Source organism: Callorhinchus milii, unplaced genomic scaffold (assembly GCF_018977255.1).
Source record: "Callorhinchus milii isolate IMCB2004 unplaced genomic scaffold, IMCB_Cmil_1.0 Scaffold18, whole genome shotgun sequence".
NCBI lineage: Eukaryota > Metazoa > Chordata > Chondrichthyes > Chimaeriformes > Callorhinchidae > Callorhinchus > Callorhinchus milii.
In genome coordinates, this window is record NW_024704759.1 from 11,922,884 (window position 1) to 11,940,064 (window position 17,181).

At 39.4% G+C, this 17,181-nt stretch overlaps 1 protein-coding gene across 5 annotated transcripts in view; it reads right to left on the reverse strand.

The window, feature by feature from the left end:
* The window catches only part of LOC103190585 (extracellular sulfatase Sulf-2), a 115,014-nt gene that overhangs the window by 73,309 nt on the left and 24,524 nt on the right, over positions 1 to 17,181 (reverse strand). For all 5 annotated transcript variants that reach the window (XM_007911433.2, XM_007911459.2, XM_007911450.2 and 2 more), the window contains one exon: positions 12,572 to 12,681. The gene's annotated coding sequence lies outside the window, so the exon portion shown is untranslated. The remainder of the gene's footprint in view (positions 1 to 12,571; positions 12,682 to 17,181) is intronic.

Here is a 17,181-nt window from a genome sequence, read left to right on the forward strand (position 1 = left end):
AGTGTGAATTGAAAGGAAATTTATTGTTTTGTGTAGATCAAGTAGTTTGTGTCACTTACTGCTTGATGGTGCGTCAAAGCATCTCAAAATGAGTTTACAATAATTTTTTTAAATACAAGCCAAAAGAGTTGTGTTATTATATTTCAGCTTGATTACTTGACATGGTTAGAACACCCTGACCAGAAGATTAATGGGGAACAAGGTAAGAAGAAAAAAATGCAGCAGCAACTCTGGAATGGTGACACTAAACAGGATCACCTAACACAGAACGCTTTTGTTTGGTGAGATTTGTCATATGCAAATTTTTTTTGCTCAGATTCTTGTGCATCAAAACTTGAGTCATAAAAGACAAGACAATCGAAACTCCAACCCTGACCTCTTTTGCAGCTACAAATGGACCCCAGCTCTTCCAACCCCACAGGCAGACTAATAATTGGTGTAGAGGGCAAAGTTGGGGAAATTAAAGCCAATAATACGTATGCTTTATAATAATAATAATCCTTGCATTTGATATAGAGCTTTTCACGTCTTCTCGACGTCTCAAAGCGCTTCACAGAATATGCTGTAAAGTGAATTGACTGTATAGTTGTGGGCGAAACGCGGCAGCCAATTGCGCACAGCAGCGTCCCACAAACAGTCGTGGGTTGAAAATGGGTTGAAGGGATTATTATTAGGCATGTGGAGTCAGGAAACTTGCCCAAGGTTTCGTCCTGCCTGGAATTGAACCCAGGTGTCTCGCTTGCAAGGCGAGTGCTCTAACCACTGAGCTACAGGACTCCACAGGTCTTGGGTTGAAAGACCGAAGCCGATGACACCTGATGTATATTCCTGGATTGTTTCAAAATGAAACAATTAAAATGTTCGCCTACACGTACAGAGTCACTACACTTTACAGTCAATCAATCCTGTGAAGGGCTTTGAGCCGTATTGACGACATGATGAAGCGCTACATCAATCGAAATGCACGGATTATCATTATTTAACATGAGAGTTGCCAGCGAGTTTGCCAAATTGCTAAGATACTTTTTTCTCCCGCCCTATACGTAACACAACACGGTCTTGTAAGGGCAAAGCATTAAATCAATTTGACATGAATTCTACAAGGTGCAACTAAGAAATTGGCTCAGGATTCAAATGGCTTTGAACATTATTTACCGACAACAGATGCTAGAATTATTTTAACATCAGTGCAGTTTGGGATGGCTTCTGCCTGTTCGCAAAAGGTCATTGTCAAGAGAAGCCAGCTAACTAGACAGGAGAAAAAGTTGTTAAACACACCAGAGTGTTCCAAATTCAGGATAGAAAATGTCATTGTTATAAACAAGGTTTCGTTGTACACCAATCACACTGAGTCTTACTGCAGTCTTTTCAAACTGAAGGAAATTAATTAGCTGCCCAAGGCTTTAGCAATCATGACAAAAATACCAAACCAAAGGCTCTTTACTTGCCTATGAGAAGCACATTTCTGTTTTGTCAGCATTGAAACCATACAGAGATCCCCCTCTCGCACCACCCCCCCCCACCCAACCCACCCCATCACATCAGTGTTTGATTCTTAGACAAAAGGCTACACTTCTTCACTCCTGTGTGAGATTGAAAGGATAACATGTCTTCATTCATTGATTCTATGGGGAATTGAGGGAAGGGGATCAGATAGTCAGTTGTCTCACAGTCTGAATATTGACTTGCAGTTTTTTTAAAAAATCATATTCAACTTCAGGCAAATTAAAAAGCACCATTGATTTTTTGGCCCCTGAATGGAAACCAAATGCTTTTCTTTAATTACGAGAAATGATGGATGTATCTATTCACCACCATTCATTGCATTTGATTATTCCCAATTATTGATCATCAATAAAACCCTTCATACACAACGACTACTTCCAATCAAATGTAATCAATTTTTCTGCACTATATTTGAACTATATGATAACATTTAGACTAGGCATTATTTACAGTAAATTTCTTAGTTCTTCAACAAAACTATTCATTGATCTTTAAGAACATTATTATTTGCCTTTTCTAGGTACCTAGATAGAGCTGTACAAAATAAACATCCCATGTAACAGATCTATTGACTGTTCCGTATTGAGTTCTAACTTTCTAAAGTACTGATCGGAATTAGAATAGAAAATATAGTTTTACATTCATTATATAGTTAATCAGCTGGTACAGGTACAGTGAAGGATTCCATGTAACCCCTTGTAAACTGGAAGATTGCAAACTTGCGTGAGCAGAACTACATAAATCACTACGGGTATAAATGCATAATGTCTCATTAGTAAAGGATTCTGACCATGAACCAAATCTTTCAAGACTGTAATGAGATTTATCAATTGTTTTGGCTGATGGTAGTATTTTCATTGTCAAAACAGATGGCTATGTTAATGCTCTCTGGAAAGCTAAATCATGATCCTAGTGAGAGTAAAATGTCAGTAAAGTCAAAGCCCAGTGCTTTTTGCGAATGCAAACTTATGTAGTAAGGGAGATCCTCACAGAGCAAATGTCTTCATTCTGGACTGTACAGAAACAGTGTGTGTGTAAAAAAAACAGGGTTCTCTCATCTGCCAGGACACTTTAGGCTTCTCCTCTTTACATCCTTATCCATGATAAGAGGATAGCGCAATATTAAGATAAAATGATAAAGGATAACCTTACATGGGTTCAATGCTAGAAACAAGCCATAAACAACTGGTGAAAACTATCCTATACATAGCTGACATTCCTGGTCTATATAACACACCCATTTCGTGTGAGAATGTCAAATCACCCCTGAACTCATTTTTGTCAGAAGCCTGTGGCTTACACGCCCTATTTCATTGAAATTTAAGTTGGGAGTAAACTTCTTGGCTTAAAGCCTCGGTCTAGATGTTTTGCATCAGAAGGGGTCACTGACTATGTAAAATAATCCTTGTATTTAATATAGCTCCTGATCACGTGGTCCTTTCATTTAAAACACCCCCAATTTTCATGTCTCAAAGCACTCCACTGTGAAGTGTAGTGACTGTGATATTTATAAGCGAACGTGGCTGATTTTACTTAATGCGCATTATTCGCCTTTCGCCTTCTTCAATGGCTTCTCCGCTGCTGTCTCTAGCCAGCCTGCTGCCTCTTCCGCCTCCAGGGACGATGCGGTGAATTGGGTGCTATCAGATTACTCAATGCCGCATTTTGTACCATCGAATAGCTGAGGCAAAAACCTCAGTCAACAACCGGAAGTCACTCTGGAGATCAGTCAAGGCTGACGTTTGACCTTGAGAACCTCTGAAAGAAGTTCTGTTTCTATAGATAGCAATCTATACTAAATGGAGATTCTCACATTGATAGCCACCTGAAAAAATATAGCTTTCAAAATATTTTAATTGATAGTTGCATACGTTTCCTTTTCTCTTCCACAGTGCAGAAGAACATAATTTCTGAAGACATCACTGCTGATAAGTGAATAATAACTGGTGTCACCTTTTCCAGCAGCACATAAAAGGGGGTTTTGTTTTCAGCAATCAGCACAAGCACAGAGCATAACTTGTGAATCATCTTCAAAACCTATCAAAGAAACCCAAGCTACAGGAGGTGTCTGTTGTGATGAGTAAACCAAACAAGTCAGAGGAAGCCGAGGGGAGGTACATAAACAAAACAGTTACATTTGCTATCAAATGGGCTGCTAAACAATTTCTTCCCAACAACTCTCTTGCTAAAATTTACTTCTTAATAGTCAAAAATAATCCTTGCATTTGATATAGCACCTTATCACGTCTTAAGAGACGTCTGAAAGCGCTTCACGGAATATAGTATAAAGTGTAGCGACTGTGTATTTTGTGGGTGAAATGCGGCAGCCAATTTCGCTAAAAATCGGGTTCTTCCTTACTGCTAGGTAAACAGAGGTGTGCAGAGTAATGAAACTGACCTAAGGTTTCGCCTTGCCCAGGAATCTTCCTTATTTACAATGTTTATTCAGTAAAATGATTAATTTCACCTTGTTTGCATACCCAAAAGCAATTTTATATGTCAACGTACAGCCACGTCCCATCAGAGTGATAAATGGAGGCCTCAGCAGCAAGCGACTATACGTTGCAGCACCAATTATGCACAAAAGATATATTCCTAAGCTGACAACCGCAAGATAATTGCAAAGGTAGGTGATGTGAAGAAGCTTGTAAGTCCAATTATGGATGACTTTCTGGTTGGTCAGAAGCGGCAGCATAAAGCTATTGCTGGACGATTGTGAAGGGCGCAGAATTATTGCAAAAGTCAAAGACCTGAAGTTTCCAACCATACGCAGTGCCTTGACAAGCTTAAAGGGGCACTGGCTTCTTGGGGGGGTGGGAGAAAGTACCTGTTCACAAGTGTACTCACAAGAGCAACATAAATCATGCCAAAATGCAGCGATATATCTTGTGGTGAGAATGATTGATGAGTCGTCTCTTGTATCAAACGCTTTGCCATGGATTGCACATTGGATACAGATGTGGGTTTTTTTTTTCCTTTTGGTAGAAAATGGGGGAGTTCCACCCATGGTTCCTCACAGTGACTTGTGTGGGAATGATTCAGATGGGATTGTAGATTGTAGACTGCGAAGATTGTATTCATGAAGAAGTGTTTGGACAGAGGAGGGCTAGTGGTTGAATCCTTATTCTTGCAGTTCACAATCTCACCTGAATCCCTCTGTAATACACTGCGAATGTCTCTATATAACCATCCAGGGCATGATATCCAAAGTAATTCAAACCACTCTAATAATCAGTCTTGTCCCCGGTAGAAGAGGGAATAATGAATAGACCGGTTGTGTTTGATATCCCCTGTGCAGGGAGGAATATGGAAAGGTAATGTACATTGTCAAAGCACTGTATATCCTCGAAAGTGTTAAACAGTTTTCAGAATGAATTAATATCCATCTCTTCTGCTTTTAATATTTGGATTCAAAATGCCTTACACAGGTTGATGCATATGCAAGCCTGAAGCCACTGTGCAGGTTAAGGCTTCACTTATAGCTATGGAATACTCTTCAATCTCAGAAAAGTTAAAATCAACTTCCTCATTAATATGTGACAGTATGTTGCCCACATTTCTCTAACTAGGATGAGACTTCAGCATACACTGCAGCTAAGTAGGTCAAGTTTCACATCTTGCTCTGCTTTGACCTAAGCAGTCAGGGTAATTGTAAAGAAACTTTCCCAAATGGTTAAGGTGCGCACATTGTTAACCACTAGGGGATATACAGCATCACTGAAATTACTGCAGATATCACAGAAACCCAATGAATGGCATTGTTTTGCACTTCACACTGATTTTACATGATGGTAAAAGAAACAAAGGGACAAAATGACTTATTAAAAGTAATTTCACGGAAAAAGATCGATATGTTAGCATTCATTATGAAAGGATTAGAGTATAAGAGTAGGGAAGTCTTGCTGCAACTGTATAGGGCCCTAGTGAGACCACACCTGGAATGCTGTGTGCAGTTTTGGTCTCCTTATTTAAGGAAGGATGTACTTGCCTTGGAGGGGATGCAGCGTAGATTTACTAGGTTAGTACCAGGGATGAAGGGGATGAGTTACGAGGATAGGCTGACCAATTTGGGCCTATATTCTCTGAATATAGAAGAATTAGAGGGGATCTTATAGAAACCTATAAGATCATCAAAGGGCATGATAGAGTAGATAGTGGGAGATTGTTTCCCCTGGTTGGAGAAACTAAAACCAGGGGTCACAGCCTTAAAATCAGAGGCCAGCCCTTTCGCACTGAGTTGAGGAAGAACTTCTTCACTCAAAGGGTGGTGAATGCATGGAACTCGCTACCCCAAAGGACTGTTGACGCTCAGTCCTTGAACATATTCAAGACTGAGATAGATATATTTCGTATTGCAAAAAGGATTAAGGGATATGGGGATAAGGCAGGGTTATGGTATTAACTGGAGTTAGATTAGAAGATATAATAATAATAATCCTTGCATTTGATATAGCGCTTTTCACGTCGGGAGGACGTCCCAAAGCGCTTCACAAACACACTGTAAAGTGAATTGACTGTATATTTGTGGGCGAACGCGGCAGCCAATTGCGCACAGCAATGTCCCACAAACAGTCGTAGATTGAAAATTACCAATTTATTATTGTTTTGGTTTTGGAGGGAATATTATTAGGGCTGTGGATCAGCCATGATTGAACGGTAGGGCAGGCTCGAAGGGCCGAATGGCCTACTCCTGCTCCTACATGTTATGTTAAGAAGAATTATAAATATTATGTGTTCAGGAGATTATTTGGATGTGATCAATATCTCCTTTCATGAGGCTGACCAGGATCTATCTTAATGACTTAATTCTTAATTCCTTGTGAGTCCTCCAGCCAGCCTCACCCATAGAGATATTTATCTGTAGCGCTGACTGAGACATGTTCCCAATTGACACAACACATTAAAGGAGTGCAGAGGCTGTGCCAAAGTGCATTTGTACGAAGGTTTTGAAACTGTTCTCAGTTAATCAGAGCTTCTTTATGAATAATATAATTTGGAGAGGCACTGCAATATTTCACAGATGAATAAATAATCACCCTGGCTGTTCAACAGACGAGACTGTGTGTGTTTTTTTTTTTGGGGGGGGGGGTTTCATTTAAAAAATGTACCATAACTTGATTGATTGACCATAAAAGGGGCAAGATAGTGCAATTTTAGGATTTATGTTTTAAATCAGGTTCAGAATTGCAGTGTTCTCGATATTCCAGCCATTTAAAGTCCAGTGCAAAGCTAGATGTTGCTTTTGATGTGAAATAACTTATTGTGTTTATTAACGACTTGTTAAAGGCCATTAAACGAGAAATGCAACAAATTCCAGATGACTTAGGTGAACTTTGAAACATTCGTATTTAACATGCCATGTTACTGTAGGAGGAGCGGTGATGGTGTGTTTAGGACGTAACCGTACATCATAGAGTAGTTTACACTTTCCACACAGAGAAACTTTGATAACTGCAGGGCTTCTCAACTATTAAATCATGGAGTGTTAAAGCAGTAAGGGAGAGAGAGAGGCAAGTAAGAGCAGATTTCTTCGGGGATGACGACTGCTATTAGATAGGGCCCCCCCAGGCTGCTCCCGAGCAGAGGACTAAGCTACCAGCTCCTTAGAGAGGATGACCCTATTAAGTAAAAGTATATATTCATAATCCACTTCTAGACTAGGTCACAGATGAGATATTAGAAGGTAATCTTAACAGATTGCCTGAACTGTTCAAGTATTGGGCTTAGGAGAACCCTTGATATTACCAGGAGGTTTGCATTTCATTCAGTTCTGTCAACGTAGTCCTTTCGGGGGAAAAAAATAGCTTGTCTCAAATCGAGATCCTCCCACTTATTTGTAGGTCTACTCTTCCAGTTTAGCTAGACAGGATGTCCATTAAAAAGGATTAATGATGATGTGATGGATTCTTGAACAGCTTGAAATGACCTGTTTTATGGTTGGGGAGAGAACACAGGTGCCATTAGCTTCCGTTGGCTGATGAGTTTATGGAAACAAAAGGCTTTCAGTCATTTCACAAACTATCTGGAGGAGGTGGAAGTGTGTCACTGCTTATGGAGTGAGACCAAATCATTATGCAATACAGAGCGGAAAAGGTCGCAGTATGACACATATTACCATTTATGCAGTGTACTCTTTGTACAGAGGGTATGTAGCTTATCCTGTTCTGAAACATAACCTCCTGTGTTAATGGTTCATATTCCACTGACCCAGTTTAGAACATAAATGCATCAGGACAGGATTTGAAGAGATACAGTGACAGATATGAGGGAACGACCGGTTTGGTTTTTAAATGGATTCTGGCACACTTTTCTTATGTTATATTCTTCCCTTCAAGTCCGACTTAACAGCACATAATAATAATCCTTGCATTTGATATAGCGCCTTATCACATCTTCGAGACGTCTCAAAGCGCTTCACAGAATACACTGTAAAGTGAATTGACTATATATTTTGTGTACGCGAATCGCAGCAGCCAATTGCACACAGCAGTATCCCCCAAACAGTCGTGGATTGAGTGACCAAATTATTATGATTTTTTGGAGGGTTTATTACCCGGCACATGCTGCTCATCTGAAGGAACTCACAAAAGCGGCAGAAACCAACCGTGGCACCAAAGGATGTGAGTGAATCATTACAAAAAGGAAATAAAACATTAGCTCTCCACCATCAGAACTCAGGCATAAAATAAATCAAAAACCTCTGTGGAATTTTAAATGTCTGCGTGTGCAAGTACTGCACCTAGTTAAAGCAACAGGAAATTAAACTCCTTGTACTTTGCAACAGTTGGGAAATTTGACACTGTGCATATTAATGCTGCGAGGCAACTGTTCTGTTGAAAATATGAAGGAAAACAAATCCAAATTGTACCTCAAAGACGCTGTATAATATTATTTCCTCTCCCTTAGTTAAGAGCACTTATCACAGATTTGTTTTGTAAGCCACGAATTCCTGCAAGCAATAATAATAGCAGTTAGACTATGGTGGTCATTATACAAATTTCATGACTGTAGGGAAACACTGACTCTGAAATCTTTTAATAACAGTGTGATTCCCTTTTTTTTAAATTGTACAACGTTGCATTTTTCCTTTGTGAAGTCATTCATACTTATTCAGAAACGGCTTAAATCGGTTTCCCCGAGTCCAGACTACAATTAAACGTTATTCAAAAGGATACAATACTTGGCAATTCATATAATATAACACCTTATCACGTTGAAACAATACAAAGAATTTAACGGGATACTTCATAAGCCATCGTGTTTCTCCAAAACAACTCATTGCATCTATAGTCCAAATGCCACGACCAACAATCTGGACCCGTGCAGCTGAACGCGTTCTGGACTCAGAAATATTAGAGAGGTTGGCACTAAATACTTAAATACAAATCAGCTTTCTATAGAATGAAATAATGTCAAATAACCCTCTTTCCATAATCTTGTTTGAGGTCAATCTTAGGTTAAACCTGATTTTATACTTTACTATATCAAAGCAACTGTACAGACTTGAAAATGTAAAGGTTTTCCTCATTGCACAAACCGTTTTGTCCTAGCTCCAGATCCCCCATTGCAATTTTTCCAACTTGCAATTAATTTCATATTTTATGTACATTTTAGTGAAGGTGGCTGGTCAGAGGATAAGACACTGAGGATTGCCTCACATTGTATAAATCAATGACTTCCAATATTTCATGCCCCTCTGAAAATTCAAACATCACGTACAGCTAACTTAAGAGATGCATTAATAATTATTATAAGCAACTTCAATAAAGTAATGTTCACATGGACTTAAAAACCTGAAAAATAAAAAGGAAGTACCTTCTATTCAATACGTAAAACACCTCACTATGTTTTATGGCTAGAATGTTGTTCAGCTGCTTAATAAAACCTTACAGTTCAGTTGAAATACAGATTTCCATTCCGAGCTTGGCTGCTAACCTATTTCTTGAAAGGTATTTCACATTTTTCTTTGAGGATTATTGCCAGAACACATCGTAGGCTCATTGGATCTCAACTATTTATTCTCTGATATTTTGTACTGCACGGTGTGGCACTAATTCACGTTAATGCAGCAATGGAATTTTGCCCCATCCATTTCAACTGGCGGATTTCACAGTATCATGCACACTACAAATGCAAAATTGTTGGTGCTGCCCCTGATGTTTGGGAAGGATCTGGAAGAATAAAAAAGGTTTCGGGGGAAAAAGAATGGTCGGGCTTCCGGATGCTAATCTGTTCGATGTTTGTAGCTAAAATGTGCAGGAGGTCGTTTCAAAACTGGCCAACAAAAAATGACAAATGAAAAATCAGAAATATCATTAATTCTATCTTTCGCAGGCTAAATACTGTGCTGATTAAAGACTTCAGCATGTTGTCGCCTGCACAAAATGTCAGAATACAACATATATTATTCCTTAATCCTTATATTTGGTACATTCACAAAGGGAGGATATCCCAAAGCGCTTCACAGGATATGCTGGAAAGTACAGTGACTGTGTATTTTGTGGGCAAACACATAAAATACACATTTTTCTTTGAGGATATCATCTAGCACAAATTGCGAACAATTCCCTGAATACACAAAACTTTTCAGGAACCGCTAACGTTTCTTTTTCAAGTACCAAAAGCTGCACAGAATATACGACGTATTGACTTTAAAACCATTGTGTGGTGTGCAGCAGTGAATCCATGCATGAACTCCAAGGCTCAATACTGTTCGAGCTAATGAGTCAGCTCAACCAAGCACAGCTGCAAAGAGAACCCTCACCACCTGAACCAAGCAAACAGCTGCAAGAGTGCGTTCTGAAACACAGTAAACTGAATGCAGATGTGCTGCATTGATACAAAGAACATTTTGAGTGGACCAATGAGTCAGAACCTTCTAGTTAGGACTGGCTTGTATTCATAGTTTATTAAGAGCATCAATTTTCTCCATTTAACACACAGTCGGAAGAGAATAATGCACTGGAGATTTCTAGTTCTGGGATTACTCTTGACGCTTTAATCTTCTGTTTGATTCCAGATCAGACTGATACGATCAAAGCTTTGCTCTGGCAGCTGTGAGTGTCCAACATGGAATTAATTTGTGCAATCTCAATCCAATGCCCAGTAAGAACAAGTTCACATCGTAAAATTGCCCACAATTTGGGACTAATTGGGTATCCGATTCAGAAGAAGCCACGAAGATGCCCAATGTGATAAATGGAGGTGTCATGCCAATGCAACAGGGAGAACTTTTCTGAGGCTGGATTAATGTGAATAGATTGGGAGCCACATGCGCACACACGCAGTTAATTCAGGCTACACAGTACTCAATTTGGAAATGCTGGTAGCAAAAATGAAGAAAATTATCCGTAAAAATAATGGAAGTTAACGTATAAATACGCAATCACTTTGCACTTGACAGCAATCCCTGTGAAGCACTTTGTGGCATCTCAACCACGTGATAAGGCACGATATCAAATGCAATGTATTGCTAACATGTTCTGAGTTTGAAATTACTGAGCAACAAGGTGCTAATCCTAAACCTTACTCCAAAAAGTAACCATGATTTTCGCTGCTGGTTTTGGAAACACTATGAAGCAGTCTCTTTACAGGATGATTGCAATTGCTTCCGATAATGGTTTTAAGATTCTGAAACTTAATCCATTGCAGCTGAATAACCTTATTTTCCATATCCAACCTTCAAACCAGTAAACAACACCAGGAAAACTGTCACATTGGGAGGGTGTGGGGAAGCAAAATGTTGGATACATTTGAGGCAAAACATTGAAGTAAATGGCAGCTGATAAACTGGAATGAATTATGATGAGTGAAAGACCATCAGAGATTATTTTCAGATCGTAATGGCATCAGTTAAAGCCTGTCGCTGGAGTGGGTGTATTTTTACAGAGATGCATTGTCCCACTGCAGTAAGCAGTAAATCAGTTTCAACACGACCAAATATTGGGATTGGATTGAAAGGATTGGCTATAAGGCACGTATGTTATTTCAAAACTAATATACAGAGTTGTGGCAAGAGATATCCAACCATGCATGGCACAGAATAAGACCACAGACTGGGACACATTTGGTAGTAGTAACAGTTGGGAGCTTGGCTTTTATCTGACCTTATTTACAGCAGTGACTATCCCCAATTTAAAAGGGGAAAAAAAATTGAATAGAGGGTAACAGCAGTGGAATCCAAGACTGCTCGACAACAGGAAAACAAAACAACAAGATTACATTTGTATAGCGCCTTTCACGTCGCGAGGACGTCCCAAGGCGCTGGACAGCGTACAGCATTTCAGACGTATCCAGAGGCCATTTATCACTCAAAGGCAATTCCAATCAGTATTGGAATTTCTTTTTCTTCCTACTATTCAGTTCATCGTATATTTCAGAACACAATGCAGAATCATTAAGGCAGCTGTTTTTCGTACCATTGCTCTCCTAAGGTCATTTCCATTCTGCATTCCGAATGTTATGCATCAAGATGCATTTCGTAGTACTTTATTTTTGTGTGTGTGATGCAGTACATAAATAAATCAGATGCATTTTGCACACATTCAGATACACCAAAAGTACGCAGCTATTTTTTTATTTTGCTGTATAGAGAGCGCAACACAAGTGGAAAGGAAAGCTGCTCAGTGTTAATTGAAAGTCAACGACCTGCACAATTTGAGTCCGAATAGGGAACACAGTTCCAAATGAAGCCTTTTCGGATAGATTTCACTTTCCATTGCACAGTGCAGACCAATTAACTGTATTCAAAATCCAGTCCGTTAATGCAGTCTAAGTATCTAAGTATCACTCCCTCCTGGCCTTCACTCAGCAACTTTGGCCAGAAACATGGCTGAGATGAGGAGCTCGAAAACAGAACAGAATCAAAGCTACTTGTCACTGCTTATTAGGACCATAAGCATTAGTTCTCCCACGACTGCGTTATCCAAAATATTCTGGTGGATTAATGTTCTTCACTACATTTTCCCATCATTACAGTATCATAATACAACAGAACACAAATCATCACGTAATTTCATAATCCAGGTTTCACTTCCTCTCCCTCCACTCTTTATACATGTTTTACCTTTAATCTCACTTCTCTGCCCCTCAAAGCGAGAGAGTGTTTCGGTGGAACTTTCTGATTCGTCGCAGCTGTGATGTCGAAAGTGTCACAGAAGGTGTGCGTCCGTCCACCTGAAAAGAATATATAGAGTTAGTTTTTCTACAAGAAGACAGTATAACTCAGTAACACCTTGCATTTATACAGTGCCTTTCATATAAAATGAACATCTTAAAGTCTTTTAATAGAGAATAATATTGATCAATAATATCCAAATGGATTTATTAGGTGGAATATTTGCAAAGAGCAACTATCTACCCACACTGACATCAATAAGTTCTAACAAAAGGTCATAGACCCGAAACGTTAACTCATTTTCCCTCTCTCCATGGATGCTGCCTGACCTATTGCGTGTTCCCAGTGACTTCTGTGTTTATACCAGATTTCCAGCATCTGCAGTACTTTGCTTTTTGTTCAATAGGTTAGAGACTGTTATATGGTTTTCAAAGGCAAGGATTTCTGTAGCTTCAGAACAGCAATGAAACCCTGAAAAGGGAAGAATGTACTCCCATCCCAAATACACGAGCCCCTTGGAGAATCTAAACATGTGGCTTATAACAACCAAATCAATTGAGCTGATACAGATGTTCCAGACTTCCAGCAGTGGGAATTTCACAAGACGAGTCAGGTAAACGCAACATCAAAAGGTTCCACGAAAACGTGGTTCAAACCACATGGAACTGGTCCACAAAGCTCAGTGTTAATGATTTTTTGGGGAAGGGTGATAATTTGTCTCGCTTTCAAAAGGTAGCAGTATCATCTGACAGTGTAAACAATGGGAGTGCCAAGACCCTGTGCCAGGGAATGGGAGGAAACAAAACTTTAGTTACAGAGCATTTAGTTACTGAGAAGCCTGATCTCAGCTGAAAACTCAAGTCGAGGTGCTTCCCAGAAAGCGAAAGAGATGCAAAGCAGAAATAAATATTGCAGCTTCTCCAGAACAGCTGGTTATAGGGCAGCTTTGGCAGAAGCTTTCGATGCAGCACATCTGCTTGTTGTCCGCTTGAGAATAAATATCCATTTTAAACAAGAGCTGCTGGAAGATGATTCAGTAGAGGCTCCAGAACAACTGGCTTCCCTCTTCGTGCCTCATGAATAATTACCATTTGTATTTGAAGCACACTGTAAACGGGCTCTTCATCATGATCATAAAATCAATACTTTGATTCCAGCAGTGAGGAACAACATTAATAAATTCACAGCTAGGTGAAATAATCCAAATCAAATTCGGAGTAAAACTGTACGCAAACTGTTCTCCAGTCCAGAATTCATTTGAAATGGCTCCGATGACTAGGTCATATCATGAGCCATGTGTATAAAGAATAAACACATCATCGAGCAGCAACGGGGAGATGGGGGGGAGGGAAGGGGATTTCATATAACTCACTCAAACTTACTCTCTGTATATTTATAAGACTTTCAGACGTTCCTCCCCCTGCAACTTGTGCACCCCCTAGTTTGTGAACCTGGAATGGCCCTACCTTGCCAGAAAAAGTTATCGTTTTTCTTAAACAGCTGCATAACTCTAAAGCAATGAAAATCTTAATATCTTACAACTCGCACACTAATGACCCCAAAACTATTAAGGATTTTTCCTGATAAATGAGCATCGTCAAATGTGGAAAGACTAGCACGGAGGAAAATCATGATCAGTGTGTTCTCTTTGAATAAATCTCCAACGCACACACAAGCACAGGGATTAGATGGAAGAATGCAAGAGGTCAAAATAAACTCAAAATGTAGGGGACTACTGCCATTAACTCCTACTCAGAACCTCCAATGGAATCAAATTCCGTACATACACCCAAGGCATTATCTAAACTTAAACCTTACAAGTGAAAAGGCTGGTTCTACAATGAAAGTCATTGAGTGAAACTGTGTTCGAGATGAATCCTGCACCTTGCACCATGTCATGCTATATTTATACTAATAATAATCCTTGCATTTGATATAGGGCCTTATCACATTGTTGAGATGTTTCAAAGCGCTTCACGGAATATAATGTAAAGTGGATTGATTGACTGTGTATTTTGTGGGTGATGTACTGGATTAGACTGAGAAACAAGAGTTTGTATGGGAGCCTGTTTTGCACATGCAGCATGTCAACACAAACTCTGTGGGACCTGTGGAGAAAGGAACTGAATGGAATCTGAAAACAGGATTTGTTTGCAGGCTTAGAATTCAAATTCCATTACAATTCCCTTGAAAACCTGGTTGAGATAATGCAGTTTCGGATCATTCGAAGGAGCAAGCTTAGAGACTCGAAAGTAGAAAGTTAGGACAGCGTTTCAATGACTTGTTTAAGGCAATTCAGGATTAGAAATGAACGCAACAAAACGGGAAAATATTTTTAAAACTAGATTCTCACAGCATCTACATGCAGACAGGAATCATTTACTCATACACACACACACACACAAAAAAATCAAGCCCGCACATGCACACAGCTTCACTTCTTAGTTTCTCTCGCCATTCAATGACCTCTCATAGTTCCTCTTTTCATCCCCTCTTCTCATCCTTAATCAGGAATGCATGGCTGAGTGCCATCATCTTTCAATCCAGTGTCCGGGTGAAAAAACATGTCATTCCCATGAAAAGAGCTAATTCCCTTCTCTCTTTGACTGCAACAACTCTCCCTGACAAATTAGTATCTCTTCCCCCCCACACACCACAATTGCAAACAGTACTGACAGCCTCTCGAGACAGTTAGTCAAATAAATCATGGGTGAGAAGGTGTTTCTACTGTAAATGACCAGAAGCAGCTGCTATACTTTCAGGCCTTGTGCCTCACTTGCTGATTAAGAGAATATTCTGCATGTATAATCAATGACTTATTCAATCTGCCGGAGTGCTTCTACACCAGGTTCAAGAAGTAAAAACGATTTAGAACTATCGCGGCATAATTCAGATTCCTTTTAAGGTGGCATCTGTCATTTGCTTTCCAGCTGTGGCTGTATGGGACCATGCAAGGAAAGCTCAACAATAATCTATATATATACTTATATGTGTACACATACACACATAATTTTCTCCACTATTGATCCCTCCTGTTTCTCTTCTCCCCTTTCAATTTTCTCCCCTATTCTTTGTATGACAGTATCAAGCCTGCTCTTGCCAAATAGGTAGGGGAGTCTAAGCTGAAAACCACTTGACAAAACCTGAAAACATTATGGATGGGATGATAAACAAGGGACTCTCCCCACTCCCCCACAACCAAATCCTATTAACAGGAAACAACAGGTTGAATCAGTAAACTAAATAATCCGAACATCCTTTCCAATCCAGTTCACACATGTACAACTCCACCCTGCACAAATCACACTCTCTGAATGTAATATAGTAATATAATAATCCTTGAATTTGATATAGCGCCTTATCACGTCTTCAAGACATCTCGAAGCAACACATCATTACCCCCAAGTCAGTATTTTTATTAACCGTGGACCTTTCACCCTCTTTTTCTGATGCTGATTTTCTTAATGCATGCAGACAGTAGTTTACTTTTTGCCAATTAATTTGTTACATTGCTTTGCAGTGTGTGAAATATTAAATTGCATTAATGTTGTAATTACATCTTTAATTGAAGCCAGTCAAATAATCAAATCCACAATCTAAATTTAGGCCCATTAATTAACGCAAGTAGAATACATCAGGTATTGCAACGTAGGAAGACATAATGAAGCCCTTTCATGCTCAACAACTCAAGATGGACACACACATTTGACCAAATGGCAGAATGTATTTTTTTAAGAGGTAGTATCAGTTTACATTGGATGAATTGAATAGTATTTCCAATTGGGCTGAATGTCCAATAACAACGACAAACAGCATTTACATAGCACCCTTCACATCACATAGCGTCTCGGAGCACTTACAAATTATATTAATCTTTGCATTTGATATAACGTCTCAACACATCTTCAAGATGTTTCACGGGATTTAGGGTGAACAGGGTCCTACTTGCCTGTTCAAGTAGACAGTAAAGATCCAACAGTACTATTCAAAAACAGAAGGGAGTTTGTCCTGTTGTCCTGGCCAACAATCCCCCAAAATAAAATGGCTGTTTGTGAGACATTGCTGCGTACAAATTGGCTGTCTCATTCACCCATAAAATACAGAGACACTGCACTTCACAGTACAACACTTGCCCCTTGTCTTGACCTCTCATATTAAATAAATAAGCCAAAACGAGCTTCCTCTCTGGAAACATCACATGAACTATTCAACTGACTTATTGTTTTGTAGTTCACTGCCAACCATTCATTATCGTATAAAACCGACTGACATTAACCCCGTAAAATAAAAATCTATCTCGATACTAAACTTTCCAGGCCAAAGTAGAATGCTTTATTATTGACTGGGTGACCTATTTTCCCGTTAACTTGTTACTAAGTTTAGTGCAACTTAAACTTCAGAGGACACTGGTTGAATTTGTGCGAGTGTTGTAGATCACCATTTGTTGTTTGGGTGTGTTGGGTTTTCCCAGACTGATGAATCTTTATTTTCACAAGTGTACAGGATATCACATGCACTAATATCGAAGTACCACCCGCACTACACACAGAATCACTTAA